Raw genomic sequence first — 16,001 nt, forward strand, 5'->3', positions numbered from 1 at the left:
CGTTGGCAGCTCTGGGCGTTCTGCTTAATCCAGACCAGGCCCTAATCCATGTGACTTGAAAGAGGCAGCAGCGGCGAAAGAGAGGACATGGATAATATACATCTCGCTGATTTTCTATGCATTGTCGAGACCGGACGGCAGACGCAGGTAAGACAAAGGGAGGAGGTTGTGTCTCTTTGTTAACAACAGCTGGTGCGGAATCTCTAATTAAATTTTTTTAATGATTTAACCTTTATTTAAACTAATGTTAAGAAAGTCTTGAGTTTTTGCTTGCCTGAGTTAGAATAATTCATGGTAAGCTGCAGACCATACTATTTACCAAGAGAGTTTTCATCTATATTTTCATAGCTGTTGTCACGTTCTGACCTTTATTTCCTTTGTTTTGTCGTTATTTAGTATGTCAAGGCGTGAGTTGGGGTGGGCAGTCTGTTTGTTTTTCTATGATTTTGGGATTTCTATGTTTCGGCCTAGTATGGTTCTCAATCAGAGTTAGGTGTCATTAGTTGTCTCTGATTGAGAATCATACTTAGGTAGCCTGGGTTTCACTGTTTGTTTGTGGGTGATTGTCTAATGTTAGTTGCTTGTGTCAGCACAGTTCTCATTGTAGCTTCACGGTCATTATTCATTTATTGTTTTTGTATAGTTTGCATTCAGTGTTCAGTGCTTTCTTTAATAATAAAATCATCATGAACACATACCACGCTGCATTTTGGTCCGCTCCTTATGACGATCGTGACAGCTGTCTATTTACCACCACAACCATGCTGGCACGTGGCTAGTGATTTTAATACAGGGAAACTGAAATCCGGTTTACCTCATTTTTACCAACATGTAACCTGTGCAACTAGAGGGGACAAAACTCTCGATCACTTTTACTCCACACACAGAAATGCATGCAAGGCCATTCCTCGCCCTCCCTTAGACAAATCAGACCACAATTCTATCCTCCTGCTTCCTGCTTACAAGCAAAAAATCAAAAAGGAAGTACCAGTGAAGCGCTCAATAATGGTATGATGAAGGAGATGCTAAGCTACAGGACTGTTTCACTGTTTTCATCCACTAACATTGAGGAGCTTACCACATTAGTCACCGGCTTCATTAATAAGGCGACAACGTCCCCATAGTGACCGTACATATACAGTTGAAGTCGGAAGTTTACATACACCGTAGCCAAATACATTTAAACTAAGATTTTCATAATTCCTGACATTTAATCCCAGTAAGAAATCCCTGTTTTAGGTCCGTTAGAATCACCACATTATTTTAAGAATGTGAAATGTCAGAATAATAGTAGAGGGAATTATGTATTTCAGCTTTTATTTCTTTCATTACATTCCCAGTGGGTCAGAAGTTTATATATACTCAATTGGTACTTGGAAGCATTGCCTTTTAAATGGTTTAACTTGGGTCAAACGTTTCAGGTAGCCTTCCACAAGCTTCCCACAATAAGGAATTTTGGCCCATTCCTCCTGACAGAGCTGGTGTAACTGAGTCAGGTTTGAAGTCCTCCTTGCTCGCACACGTTTTTTCAGGTCTGCTCACAAATTTTTGAGGTCAGAACTTTGGGATGGCCACTCCAATATCTTGACTGTGTTGTCCTTAAGCCATTTTGCCACAACTTTGGAAGTATGCTTGGGGTCATTGTCCATTTGGAAGACTCATTTGCATCCAAACTTTTAACTTTAACTGATGTCTTGAGATGTTGCTTCAATATATCCACATAATTTTCCTGCCTCATAATGACATCTATTTTGTGAAGTGCACCAGTCCCTCCTGCAGCAAAGCACCCCCACAACATGATGCTGCCACCTCTGTGCTTCACGGTTGGGATGGTGTTCTTTGGCTTGCAAGCCTCCCCCTTTTTCCGCCAAACATAATGATGGTCATTATGGCCAAACAGTTCTATTTTTGTTTCATCAGACCAGAGGACATTTCCAAAAAGTACGATCTCTGTCCCCATTTGCAGTTGCAATCCGCAGCCTGGATTTTTTTATGGTGGTATTGGAGCAGTGGCTTCTTCCTTGCTGAACGGCCTTTCAGGTTATGACGATATAGGACTCGTTTTACTGTGGATATAGATACTTTTGTACCCGTTTCCTCCAGCGTCTTCACAAGATCCTTTGCTGTTGTTCTGGGATTGATTTGTACTTTTCGCACCAAAGTACGTTCATCTCTAGGAGACAGAACTCCTTCCTGAGTGGTATGATGGCTGCGTGGTCCCATGGTGTTTATACTTGCGTACTATTGTTTGTACAGATGAACGTGGTACCTTCAGGCATTTGGTAATTGCTCCCAAGGATGAACCAGACTTGTGGAGGTCTACAATGTTTTTTCTGAGGTCCTGGCTGATTTCTTTTGATTTTCCCATGATGTCAAGCAAAGAGGCACTGAGTTTGAAGGCAGGCCTTGAAATACATACACAAGTACACCTCCAATTGACTCAAACTATGTCAATTAGCCCAACAGAAGCTTCTAAAGCCATGACATCATTTTCTGGAATTTTCCAAGCCGTTTAAAGGCACAGTCAAACTTAGTGTAATTATACTTCTGACCCCCTGGAATTGTGATACAGTGAATTATAAGTGAAATAATCTGTCGTAAGCAATTGTTGGAAAAATGACTTGTGTCATGCACAAAGGAGATGTCCTAACCGACTTGCCAAAACTATAGTTTGTTAACAAGTAATGTGTGAAGTGGTTGAAAAACTAGTTTGAATGACTCCAACCTAAGTGTATGTAAACTTCCGACTTCAACCGTATACCCCAAACAGAATTTATGGATTACAGGTAACATCCGCACTGAGCTAACGGCTAGAGCTGCCGCTTTCAAGGAGTGGGACAATAATTCGGACGCTTTTAAGAAATCCCACCACTACATCTGACGAGCCACCAAACAGGCAACGAATCAATACAAGACTAAGATCGAATCCTATAACGCCGGCTCTGACACGCAATGGATGTGGCAGGGCTTGCAAACTATCATGGATTACAAAGGGAAACCCAGCCACGAGTTGCCCAGTGACGCAAGTCTACCAGACGAGCTAAATGCCTTCTATGCTCGCTTCAAGGCAAGCAAAACTGAACCGTGCATGAGAGCCCCAGTTGTTCCGGACGACTGTGTGATGTGTAGCCGATGTAAGTGAGACCTTTAAACAGCTTAACATTCACAGACGGAATACCAGGACACGTACTCAGAGCATGCGCTGACCAGCTTGTAAGAGACTCCAGTCACTCAAGCCATAGACTGTTCTCTCTGCTACCGAACAGCAAGCAGTACCAGTGCAGCAAGACTGGAACCAACAGGAACTTGACCATCTTCTACCCCCAAGCCATAAGACTGCTTTTACAAGACTACTAAATACCATAGCTAATCAAATTTCTACCCGGACTACGTGCATTGACCCTTTTTTGCACTGACTCTATGCACACACACTGGACTCTACCCACACACACACACACACACACACACACACAAACACTGCATTACACCCCCACATAACATGCACACACATGCATACTGATGACACACACTCATACGCACACATACTTTCACACTTCACACACGCTGCTGCTACTATCTATCCTGTTGCCTAGTCACTTTACCCCTACCTATATGTACATAGCTCAATGACCTCATACCCCTGCACATCGACTCGGTTCTGGTAATCACTGTATTATTTTTTATTTGTTATCGTTATTGGTTATTCACTGTGTACTTAATCCTCATGCCACCATTTCTATGTTTTATTTAAAATGGTGTATTTTTATCTATAATTCTGCATTGTTGTAAAAGTACCCGTAAGTAGCATTTCACTGTTAGTCTACACTTGTTTCATGCGAAGCGTGTGACAAATACAATTTGATTTGACACACAAATGCTGTATCCATGACCTATCCTTGGTAACAAAGTGTAATGGGACTAAAACTTTGCTACACTCTGGCCAAAACAGCTCCAACAACGTAATGTCAACATATACAGGCACTGTGTACAGTTGATGTATTGTTCTGGAAGACTGTAACATGGTCCAAAAACACACAAGGTCTGTGTTGTGTTCCGCTGCACTACCCAAGTTGACCACAGAAAGTCAAAGATGGCGTTACTCCTGTGCAACAAAAACTAAGTCGACTACCACTGTCTGTTAAAAAAAAGTGGTCTCTGCTGACCTGTTTCGCTTACTAAACTCTGATGTCATAGAGAAAATGTATGCCTCCCCATGGGATCCCCTATAGTGGTTACTAAAAATAAAAATGGAGATGTTCGCATGTGCGTAGATTTGTACGAGCCAAACAAAGCAGTGATAATTGACAGTTAGCCACTTCCTCACATGGAAGATCTCTTCGCTGAGCTACAAGGCGCTACTATGTTCTCAACCATTGATTTGGCTAGTGCCAACTTTCAGGTCCTCCTTCATGATGAGAACTCACAACTGCCTTTTCAGATTCCGTCGGGTCCTCTACAGTTTGGCCTCAGCCCCGGCTGGCCAAAATATCATGTTGTCCCAATTACTGAACCCGAGTTAGTGGCCCTGCTCTCCACTGGGCTTAATGCACTGTCAGTGGCTGAGTTCTCCTCCGAATCTGCTACATGCCCAGAACTGTGTGTTTTACGCAGCCAGATTGAAAAAGGCTGGCCCAAAACGAAGAAAAATGTTTCCCCAGATCTGGTAACTTACTTTCCCATTCGGGAGAAACTCTCTGTACAAGACGGACCATTAAACTGCGTCACAGACTGGTTTCACTAGCTCATGACAACCACCAGGGAGTCGTCCGAACAAAACAACGGCTCTGTGAGCTCTACTGGTGGCCTGGAATGGACACGTCTGTACAAACTACAATATCAACCTGTCAACTCTGTCAGACAAATGACAAAACTGCAAAGACGCATGTCACGCCTCTCCAGCCTATTTCCCTTCCTGAAGGTCCATGGCAAAAATGTGGAATTGACATTGTTGGTCTGTTTGAAACTACCCCAGCAGATTGTCGTTACGTAATCACCCTCGTGAATTACTACAGTAAATGGCCTGAGGCTGTGTTTACCAGTAATGTAACTACCCAGACTATCATTAAATTCTTAACTGATTTGTTCAGACGCCACGGAAATTGCTACGAAATCGTAAACGATAATGGTGCCCAATTCACTTCGAAGGAATGGACTTCATTCCTCCATGACAGAGACATTAAACACTCCAACGTGTCTATGTACTACCCACGGGCAAATGGCGTGGTGGAACGCTGGACCCGAGTTCTAAAAGACTGTTTGCAAATGGCAAACAGAGTCCCTCCGTCTCTGACAATGCGTGCGTACTAGAGTGCGTGCCACACAAGAAAAAGGGAAATCCTATACGGACGCCAAAACAGGGGAGTGAAACGATTGCCCATTGAAGCTTAGATCATGTGCGGGTAAAACTTCCCTTTCATGTCAAAAACTGTGCACCAAATTACAGTGCGCCACGCAAAATTATCCAAACAAAAAGACCAAGCACATACAGTGGGGCAAAAAAATATTTTGTCAGCCACCAATTGTGCAAGTTCTCCCACTTAAAAAGATGAGAGGCCTGTAATTTTCAACATAGGTACGCTTCAACTACGACAGACAAAATGAGAAAAAAAATCCAGAAAATCACATTGTAGGATTTTGAATGAATTTATTTGCAAATTATGGTGGAAAATAAGTATTTGGTCAATAACAAAAGTTTCTAAATACTTTGTTGTATACCCTTTGTTGGCAATGACAGAGGTCATTAGGGCAGTGATGTTTTGGGGCTGTTGCTGGGCAACACGGACTTTCAACTCCCTCCAAAGATTTTCTATGGGGTTGTGATCTGGAGACTGGCTAGTCCACTCCAGGACCTTGAAATGCTTATTACGAAGCCACTCCTTTGTTGCGCGGGTGGTGTTTGGGATCATTGTCATGCTGAAAGACCCAGCCACGTTTCATCTTCAATGCCCTTGCTGATGGAAGGAGGTTTTCACTCAAAATCTCACGATACATGGCCCCATTCATTCTTTCCTTTACACGGATCAGTTGTCCTGGTCCCTTTGCATAAAAACAGCCCCAAAGCATGATGTTTCCACCCCATGCTTCACAGTAGGTATGGTGTTCTTTGGATGCAACTCAGCATTCTTTGTCCTTCAAACATGACGAGTTGAGTTTTTACCAAAAAGTTATATTTTGGTTTCATCTGACCATATGACATTCTCCCAATCTGGATCATCCAAATGCTCTTTAGCAAACTTCAGACGGGCCTGGACATGTACTGGCTTAAGCAGGGGGACACGTCTGGCACTGCAGGATTTGAGTCCCTGACGGCGTAGTGTGTTACTGATGGTAGGCTTTGTTACTTTGGTCCCAGTTCTCTGCAGGTCATTCACTAGGTGTGGTTCTGGGATTTTTGCTCACCGTTCTTTTTTTTCTTTTTTTTTTGAATTTTACCCCTTTTTCTCCCCAATTTCGTGGTATCCAATTGTTGTAGTAGCTACTATCTTGTCTCATTGCTACAACTCCCGTACGGGCTCGGGAGAGACGAAGGCTGAATGTCATGCGTCCTCCGATACACAACCCAACCAGCCGTACTGCTTCTTAACACAGCGCGCATCCAACCTGGAAGCCAGCCGCACCAATGTGTCGGAGGCTACACCGTGCACCTGGCAACCTTGGCTAGCGCGCACTGCACCCTGCCCGCCACAAGAGTCGCTGGTGCGCGATGAGACAAGGAGATCCCTACCGACCAATCCCTCCCTAACCCGGACGACGCTAGGCCAATTGTGCGTCGCCCCACGGACCTCCCGGTCGCGGCCGGTTACGACAGAGCCTGGGCGCGAACCCAGGGACTCTGATGGCACAGCTGGCGCTGCAGTACAGCGCCCTTAACCACTGCGCCAGCCGGGAGGCCCCTGCTCACCGTTCTTGTGATAATTTTGACCCCACGGGGTGAGATCTTGCGTGGAGCCCCAGATCGAGGGAGATTATCAGTGGTCTTGTATGTCTTCCATTTCCTAATAATTGCTCCCACAGTTGATTTCTTCAAACCAAGCTGCTTACCTATTGCAGATTCAGTCTTCCCAGCCTGGTGCAGGTCTACAAATTTGTTTCTGGTGTCCTTTGACAGCTCTTTGGTCTTGGCCATAGTGGAGTTTGGAGTGTGACTGTTTGAGGTTGTGGACAGGTGTCTCTTATACTGATAACAAGTTCAAACAGGTGCCATTAATACAGGTAACGAGTGAAGGACAGAGGAGCCTCTTAAAGACGAAGTTACAGTTCTGTGAGAGCCAGACATCTTGCTTGTTTGTAGGTGACCAAATACTTATTTTCCACCATAATTTGCAAATAAATTCATTAAAAATCCTACAATGTGATTTTCTGGAATTTTTTTCTCATTTTGTCTGTCATAGTTGAAGTGTACCTATGATGAAAATTACAGGCCTCTCTCATCTTTTTAAGTGGGAGAACATGCATAATTGGTGGCTGACTAAATACTTTTCTGCCCCACTGTATGTTCTTGACGACGGAAAGACACAGAATGCGTTGCATCTTTCTCTGTGTCCTGAGCAGGCCACGCTATAAAACGGTGCTGCTGATTCCCAAGTGTCCTTGCACTCACAACAGATTATTCAAAAGGAGAGTGAGAAGATGCACGGCTCGGCTAAAGGACTACATTCAGTAAAACCTGAAAGATTGTGAGTACAGTAATTGACTGCTAAAGTGTCAATGTGATATTCTGATGTTACTGTCGGTATGGTTACTATAGTGTGCGTTTTAACAGTGTTATTATTCTGTGCTTTGTATAAAAATAACTTTTGACTTGAATAATTGTGGAATGCTTTAGTTGGGTTATTCTTAGAGAGAGCTTTACTTTCACAAGTGGAAATATGTGTTCTGCTGCACTACCCACGTTTACCACTAGAGACATACAGGTATTTTATTCTACGTATTCTGACACAGAACGGAAGTACAACGAGAACAGGATTTCAGATAGGGAGAATTAGAGTATGCATGTGCTGATGATGTATGCTGTGATGGAGTGATGAGCTTCCCGAGTAATCTTACCCTTAATTATACCCATTGTGTATTCATGTTACTGAGCCTACTACACGACAGTCTGCTTCAATGTTGCAGATGTTCAGTGTTTATGCCAGCAGCATACCCCCCTGCATCCCACTGCTGGCTTGCTTCTGGTTGGTTCTGTTTGGTCCATGGATGGGAAACCAGATGCTGCTGGAAGTTGTGTTGGAGGGCCAGTAGGAGGCAGTGATTGGGAAGGGTGTAGGGTGCTGTTTTTCGGGTGGGATGATAAACAGGTGTCCTGGCTCTCTGTGGTCACCAAAGATTGCATGGCACTTATTGTAAGAGTAGGGGTGTTAACCTTGGTGTTCTAGATAAATTCCCAATCTGGCCCTCATATGGTCACTTAATCATCTCCAGCTTACAATTGGCTCCTTCATATTCACTCCTGTAACTATTCCCCAGGCTGTTGCTGTAAATGAGAATGTGCTCTCAGTCAACTTACCTGGTAAAATAAAAAATGTGGGGGCCATATAGAACCATGAGGCCATAAAAGTGTTGAGCAGATTCTTGGGCTAGTTCATAGGAAGCAGGTTGAGAAAGTCACAATGGACCAACTCTTTTACTGCCCAGGCGAACACACATCAGCCAAAGTCATCACTGCCTTGGCCATCGCTCAGTAACAGGGCCATATGGAGAGCTGACCTATTATACCTCTTTTACTATGGCATCACTGTAGTCATGTCCTCACAGTTTAGCCAATTACAGACAACTTCCTGCTTCTGGCAGCATCCCAAATGGCACCCCTATTCCCTTTACAGTGCACTACGTTTGAACTGGGCAATGAGCAGAGGCTTGCATTCCCATGTGACCTCATGTTCTGTTACTTTACTCTCCCACTGTGGTGTTGGTTTGGTTTTGATGGTTTCTGGTCAATCTGGAAGAAGACACTTTTTGATTTGGGGGGATTTAAGGTTAGGTTGTAATAAGTAGCTCTGTCATTCAGTGGAATAATGACTTGTGGTTTGCATAGTGACACTAAAACCAGCGTGGTCTGTATTATTGGTTGGATCAATACTGTAGCTTCTCAAGTGGTTTATGTCGTTTTCAGTCAAGTGTCTCTTTAGGCAATGCATAAACCAGAGAGAAATAATTGTGTTTCAGTGTCTCTTGGTGTGAAAGTAAGGAAGTGAGATTCATTCAATGGCATATAAGTGGTATTAAACTCTTACCCCTAAAGAGGCAGAGAAACTTCCATTATAAATACAGCGTTGCCTTGGACACAAATGACATCCGAAAGATTAAAAACCAGATGAGGGTCATTTTTGAGTCGTGAGTGGGAGTACAATTCCACACAGACACATTTGAGTGCCAGGAAACCACATGGACAATGATATATGACCAAAATATATATGTTTTTTTCTCCCAAATCCTGAGAAATGTACAACATCAACAGATGAACATGCAAAGGAAAGCAGGCACGGCCAATCAAAGCGATGAGCTGTATTCTGAGGGCTCAAACCATAGAGTTTCTCCTGTCTGCCTTGCTGTGTGGTGGGTGATGGAAGTTTGATAGAGTTCCCCTGGGTGGCCTACCACATCTGTGGCTGGAAGCAGGGGAGTGGCCTGTCAGTTGCCATGACAGCAAGCCATCCACTGCAGCTAGTTGAACAGGAATAGCATCTGCACAAAGGGATTCCAAAACCTGCGCAGACAGACAAATGCCATTCTGGAGAGTGGTACGCTCTCTGCCCGTCAAACACTTGTTTAACCAATTAGAGACAAGGGATTCAGAGCAGACATCTGACTGACAGACATTTGGGCCTATGATCTGCCAAGTAAATAGCACTTACTGGAACAAACTCTAATCAACAACAGACAAAATGAAATTCAAATTAGTTTGGTATCCGTGAGGACTTATAAAACAGTCTTAAAAACAATGTCCAAGCCTTATGTATACAGTCCAGGTCAATGACCTTTAAGGATAATAATTGCTGAAAAAGACGGAACAAAACTAACCTCACAAGTCTGTGAAGTGGAGCGCTGCTCTACGTGCGTAAGGGGTCTTCTCCTAGCCAATGACAAAGCCGATGAGGCCTGACCAGACTGGGCTCTCTTGTTGTTGAGGCTGGCATGGTTGAGTTATGGTCAGAGTCTTACAAGTGGTTGACCACGTTAGTGTGAGGTCCAGATGTTGAGAGCTCTGACTCAGATGAGGAAAACAATCCCAGCTCATGCCAAACTTTCTGACTTATGCCAACTCTTATTATGAAAATGGTGTTTCCTGTCATCATTGCTGTAAACCCACCCTTTTGCATTAGCAGTGGTGGGATAAGCAGATTAAGCAAAAGTAGGTATACTGGGTTCAGAAAAATGCCCTCGAAAACAAAATATGACACCACTTTCTCTGCGTCTCAGTCTTGGCAACGTCTGAAAATGTGATAGTCATTATGGGTTTGACTGGGATTTGGACCAGAATGCATCTGTTCTTCACTACAGCTCCGCTTTTCGAAACCAGGAAGCAGTAGGTTGATCTTGGCAGCTGGTTGGGTCAATTTCTTTCTTTCATTAAAGTTTCAGACTTCCAAAAACAGTCTCGGGATTTTTTTATTAGTAGGCTATGCTAAATGAGTAGAAATTAGAATCCCCAAATTCATCATTAACATGTGTGGGGTTTAGGGAGCCTGGGGTCTCTAGAACATTCAAAACAAACACACACATACGTACGCACGCACACACAGACACACACACACACACACACGCAACCCCCCTCAACCCCAACAGACACACACACCTTTAGCATGAAATCCTTTTAAAGAGGCATGGTTGTCTCCAGTACAGCAAGCGTGGTCTCTGGAACAAATTACTGCCTGCTTGCCAAGTGTAATATACTCCTTTTCATATGAGATCTTAAAGGTACACAGGTGGCCTGGCAATGGACTCTACTTAGTCTGTTATTTTAAAGTTCATATTTAACCAGAGAAAAACCTCTAAAAATGCTCTCAAGAGGAGGCCATTTTGAACCTAATTCAAACATGAGAAAGTGTACTACAACAAAAACATGGGTCAGCCCAAGGACATGGTGGGATATTATGGTGTGTGTGTGTGTGGAGGTTGGTGGGAGGAGTGATTAGGAAAAGAGAGATTATACATTTTGGCAACAAAATAAAAACAAGGTTGAAAGGTTTTCAGAGATGTGGCACCCTTTTTCTCATGTACAACAAAAAAATGGAAGAAACGTATTTTTCTCCGTCAGAATTAAACAGTAAATATTGTGAATTTAGGAGTCAAAGTGGGGGTTTGGAACACGGGTGAACTGTGATGTTTTTGCCAGAGTAACACATGTGCTTGTGCTTAAACCTTCATTTCATTTCATTCTGCAATTCAGTGACTTTGGTTCACCTGTGTGTGAGGAAAACAGCCTCCCACCACACACACACACACACACACACACACACACACACCTGAGGAGGCTGGTGGGAGGAGCTATAGGAGGACAGGCTCATTGTAATAGCTGGAATGGAATAAATGGAACAAAGTCAAGCATGTGGTTGTGTATCAGTATCAAACATATGGAAACCACATGGTTGACTTTGTTCCATTTATTCCATTCCAGCTATTACAATGAGCCTGTCCTCCTATAGCTCATCCCACCAGCCTCCTCAGGCGTGTGTGTGTGTGTGTAGTGGGAGGCTGTTTTTCTTCACACACAAATGAACCAGAGTCACTGAAATATTGAATTGCAAAATGAAATGAAAATAAGGTTTAAGCACCAGCACATGTGTTACTCTGGCAAAAACATCACTGGTCATCCGTGTTCCAAACCCCCACTTTGACACCTAAATTCACAATATTTACTGCAAGAATATGAACAACATTTTATAGGTTGCTTTATTGCATGGTTGAGCAATGAACATAAATAGAATAAAGCCATCTCCAAACTGCCTGAATAGAACCAAAGTACAATCAAGCTGTACTACAGGCCAAAAGCATGCAAACGAAAAGAGAACGGAAACAACAGGGAGGGAGAGAAAATGAACATATCCCTCTCCCTCTACTCCTTATATAGCCCAAACAAACCTCTCAAATGCAGAAAAGGTGGTAAGCACATTTAAGACATTCCTTCACAACAATAATGGGTAAACAAAATCTCTCTTAACAGAGAGAGAGCAATATGGGGACTGGGGTTTGTTACTGCAACACCACAGCTTCCGTAACAGAAGAACCACATAAAAGTGCATTCCACTCCTTCATAGTGTTGCCTAACACGACATAGCATCGGCAGATAATTAATGCCACAGCTTAATTAATTGGGATCACTGGGAAAGATCTAGTGGCATACTATGTCTCATTCAATGTCAATGTCATTCGATATTGAATTCACTTCTTTTCCCAACCTCACCAAGCATGGGGCTGGGACACTCATAAACGTTCTGTGGTGGGTGAGGATAGGAAGAGGGTGAGTCAGAGGGGTGAGGCTGAGTAGGGGAGGGTTACGTGAGGTGCGTCCCATGCCAGCCAAACCCATTGGAGCGAAACCACCAGTATGGCTGGTTATGCTGCTGCTGCTGACAAAGCTGAGCCCGGGCCCGACTCCAGCTCCACACCGCACCACTCTCCTGGAATATACCTGGCCGTGCCGACCGGGAGTGAAACCATAACAAGTTCAGGAAACTGATCAGCACACTCTGGGTTTAACGCCGTCAGCAGGATGCCTGGCCTGACTCCTCAAACCAAGATGTTTGAGAGAAGCAGAAGAAGTCTGCGTCAAAATGGCACTCTAGTCCCTTTATAGTGCACCACATAGGGGATAGGGTGCCATTTGGGACTCATCTGAAGAGAAACCCTCAAACCTCAAATCTCAGGAGTCCACCCATCATGACAAAAATTACTTCTCTACATGTGCTCCTCTGACTGTTCCAAGCCTCTACCTGGACTGGAGAGACAGAGCTCACTCATCCAAATCACTAACTGACAGCAAAAGATATGAAAGTAATGATGCCCAGGTTAGTGGTTGAAGTCCAAGATGGCTGACGGCTCCTCAGGCCCATGACAGATCCTACTTCATTCCAGCTTTAAAAGAGTCTGTGGGGGTTCGGCCAAACAACAGAGTCCATTTTTTCCCCTCCTCCTAATGACCTTCCTATGTCAACCCCCCCACAGAAAAAAAATGTCAGAAACTTTGAGGACTGGGGAGGTAATTTTGAGCTGGCTTTAATTTGGCAGAGGAGAGACTGATGGGAATACCATTTGAATTCACTCAGCCCATATGTGTGTGTGTGTGTGAGAGTGAGAGTGAGAGTGAGAGATGTCACCAATTGGGACAAGACTTCACCAAAAGCACATAAACACATTTCAACATGTGGCCACAAAGTGTTAGTAGGACATGTGTGTTGATGTTACACCTTCTAGCTTTTAATACCGCGATCCCAAGGTCTTCGTGCCGGAAAGAACGCCAGAGGTAAGCCTGAGTTCACTCTGCTCTGTCTCACTCTGAAAATACAGCCATCTTGTCCTGAGAGAGTTAGGATATGCTGAGAAAAAGAAGAAAAAGTGTTTGGCTCGATGCTCTGCGAATTCTCTACCTGCCTTACGGATCAGCCTGCTTTTCATAAGAACATTGGGACTACTAGCACCAGCCGCTGTCTGGAATTCCCAAGCGAGGTTAAACGGAAGGACATACTGGAGCAGGAACGTCTGATAAACAACTTGAGGCAGGCGAGTTAAAACAAAATGGACAGAAGAACTTTCATAAGCATCCGTTTCATTTTCAGTAAGACATCATCTTGTAAAATAACCACCAAACCTGTCACATCTACATGACACTAATAGTCAAGATCAGGATTGTCCTATAATATAACATGTTACCCACATTTCCCATATTTACAGTAACACCCACCCCTCATCCCCACCTCTGGCCCTACGATTTTGAGGACATTGTCCTCAGTTTCACCAGTGCAGCATTGGAAACGCCCTATTTAGGTATTTTTGGGGGGCTAGTGTAGACAGTTTAGACAGTGTAGACCAAGAATCATAGCTGAAATCACAAAAGTCTGTGTCTTTCGGCCAAACACCGGGGTAATGTCTTATAGTGGAAATTCGGTAAAATGCCCTATGCTGGTTGAGACACCTCAACACCCCTCTCCATTGAGTCTCAATGGTGGCATCTCTACACAGGGGGCACTGGTTCCATGTAGCAGTGAACAAGCCTTTTCATTAAAACACATTGCACTACGGGGCATTAATACTACAGCTAGGCATAGAGAAAAAATAAATGGTTCAAAGTTCAAAGGTTACACACGTCGCACTTAAAAAACAAGGCTATACACTTTGTTCTGATCCTCACGCAGATCGTTCTGTTGCACAATAACAAATCCAGAGTGAGGGGGCGGGGCCAATAAGAGCAGAGCAGGCCAGGCCAACAGCTGTCATTGTCTGCGTCCGAAATGGAACCCTATTCCCTTTCATAGGGCTCTGGTGAAAAGGAGTGCATTATATAGGGTGCCATTTGGAACGCAAGCCCATGAGTGGAGGGCTGGCTGGGCTCGCGGCGCAGGCTACTCACACGAAGACAAACAGGACGCTTCCTCTCGGGTGACACTGTGATGAGAGAGATTGTGGTAAAGCAGTTTGAGCTCGTCTCCGCTGGTGCTGGGGTAAACATCGGGGACCACTCCCTCCATCCTTACTGATGGACCAAATCATTCTGGATTAGAGTAACTCTCTCCAAAAAGAGAGAGAGTGACAGAGAGGCTCCCAAATCCCTCCTTGGATCAACAGTACAATGGTGCAGTACTCTCGCTCTCTCGTTCTCCATCCCAGGGGGTGTGTTTCTGTCTTTCCCATTTCTTCTCTTTCCCTCTCTCGCTTTGTCTTTATGTGTATGTGAGTTTGAGAATGTAAGTATGTGTGTGTGTATGCTTGTCTATCAGTGAATGAGTGTATGTGTTTATGAACTGGTGACCTCCTGACCCCATCAAGCTGTGAGTGCTGCTTTTGGTACGGGCTAAACCACAAAGGCTGTCACCCAGAAAAAGCTGTTATGTTTAACCCTGCACGGTCCCAAAGGCAGTGAGTAGACACAGCTCATACTGCCTTGTGTCTGTCCTGAGATGTAAACAATGGCTACATAACAGCTGATCCTCAACACGGGGGCCCCTCAGGGGTGCGTGCTCAGTCCCCTCCCGTACTCCCTGTTCACCCACGACTGCGTGACCAGGCACGACTCCACCACCATCATTAAGTTTGCAGACGACACAACAGTGCCTGATCACCGACAATGACGAGACAGCCTATAGGGAGGAGGTCAGAGACCTGGCCGGGTGGTGCCAGGACAACAACCTTTCCCTCAACATAACCAAGACTGAGGAGATGATTGTGGACTACAGGAAAAGGAGGACCGAGCACGCACCCATTCTCATCGACGGGGCTGTAGTGGAGCAGGTTGAGAGCTTCAAATTCCTTAGTGTCCACATCACCAACAAACTAAAATGGTCCAAACACACCAAGACAGTCGTGAAGAGGGCACGACAAAGCCTTTTCCCCCTCAGGAAACTAAAAAGATTTGGCATGGGTCCTCAGAACTTCAAAAGGTTCTACAGCTGCAACATCGAGAGCATCTGACTGGTTGCATCACTGCCCAGTATGGCAACTGCTCAGCCTCCAACCGCAAGGCACTACAGAGGATAGTGCGTACGGCCCAGAATATCACTGGGGCTGAGCTGCCTGCCATCCAGGACTTCTACACCAGGCGGTGTAGGAGGAAGGCCCTAAAAATGGTCAAAGACCCCAGCCACCCCAGTCATAGACTGTTATCTCTATTCCCGCATGGCAAGCGGTACCGGAGCGCCAAGTCTAGGACCAAAAGGCTTCTCAACACTTTTTACCCCAAAGCTATAAGACTCCTGAACAGGTAACCAATGGTTACCCGGACTATTTGCATTGTGTCTTTTTTACTGTTGTTATATTTATTTACTTATCTATTGTTCACCTACAACCTT

The 16,001-nt window shown here is 44.4% G+C and overlaps 1 protein-coding gene across 1 annotated transcript in view; it reads right to left on the reverse strand.

Moving 5' to 3' along the window:
* LOC110535009 (collectin-12) overlaps positions 1–16,001 on the reverse strand; it is a 49,045-nt gene that overhangs the window by 26,314 nt on the left and 6,730 nt on the right. The window lies entirely within an intron of this gene.

Source organism: Oncorhynchus mykiss, chromosome 11 (assembly GCF_057628025.1).
Source record: "Oncorhynchus mykiss isolate SJ-2025 chromosome 11, ASM5762802v1, whole genome shotgun sequence".
Taxonomy (NCBI): domain Eukaryota; kingdom Metazoa; phylum Chordata; class Actinopteri; order Salmoniformes; family Salmonidae; genus Oncorhynchus; species Oncorhynchus mykiss.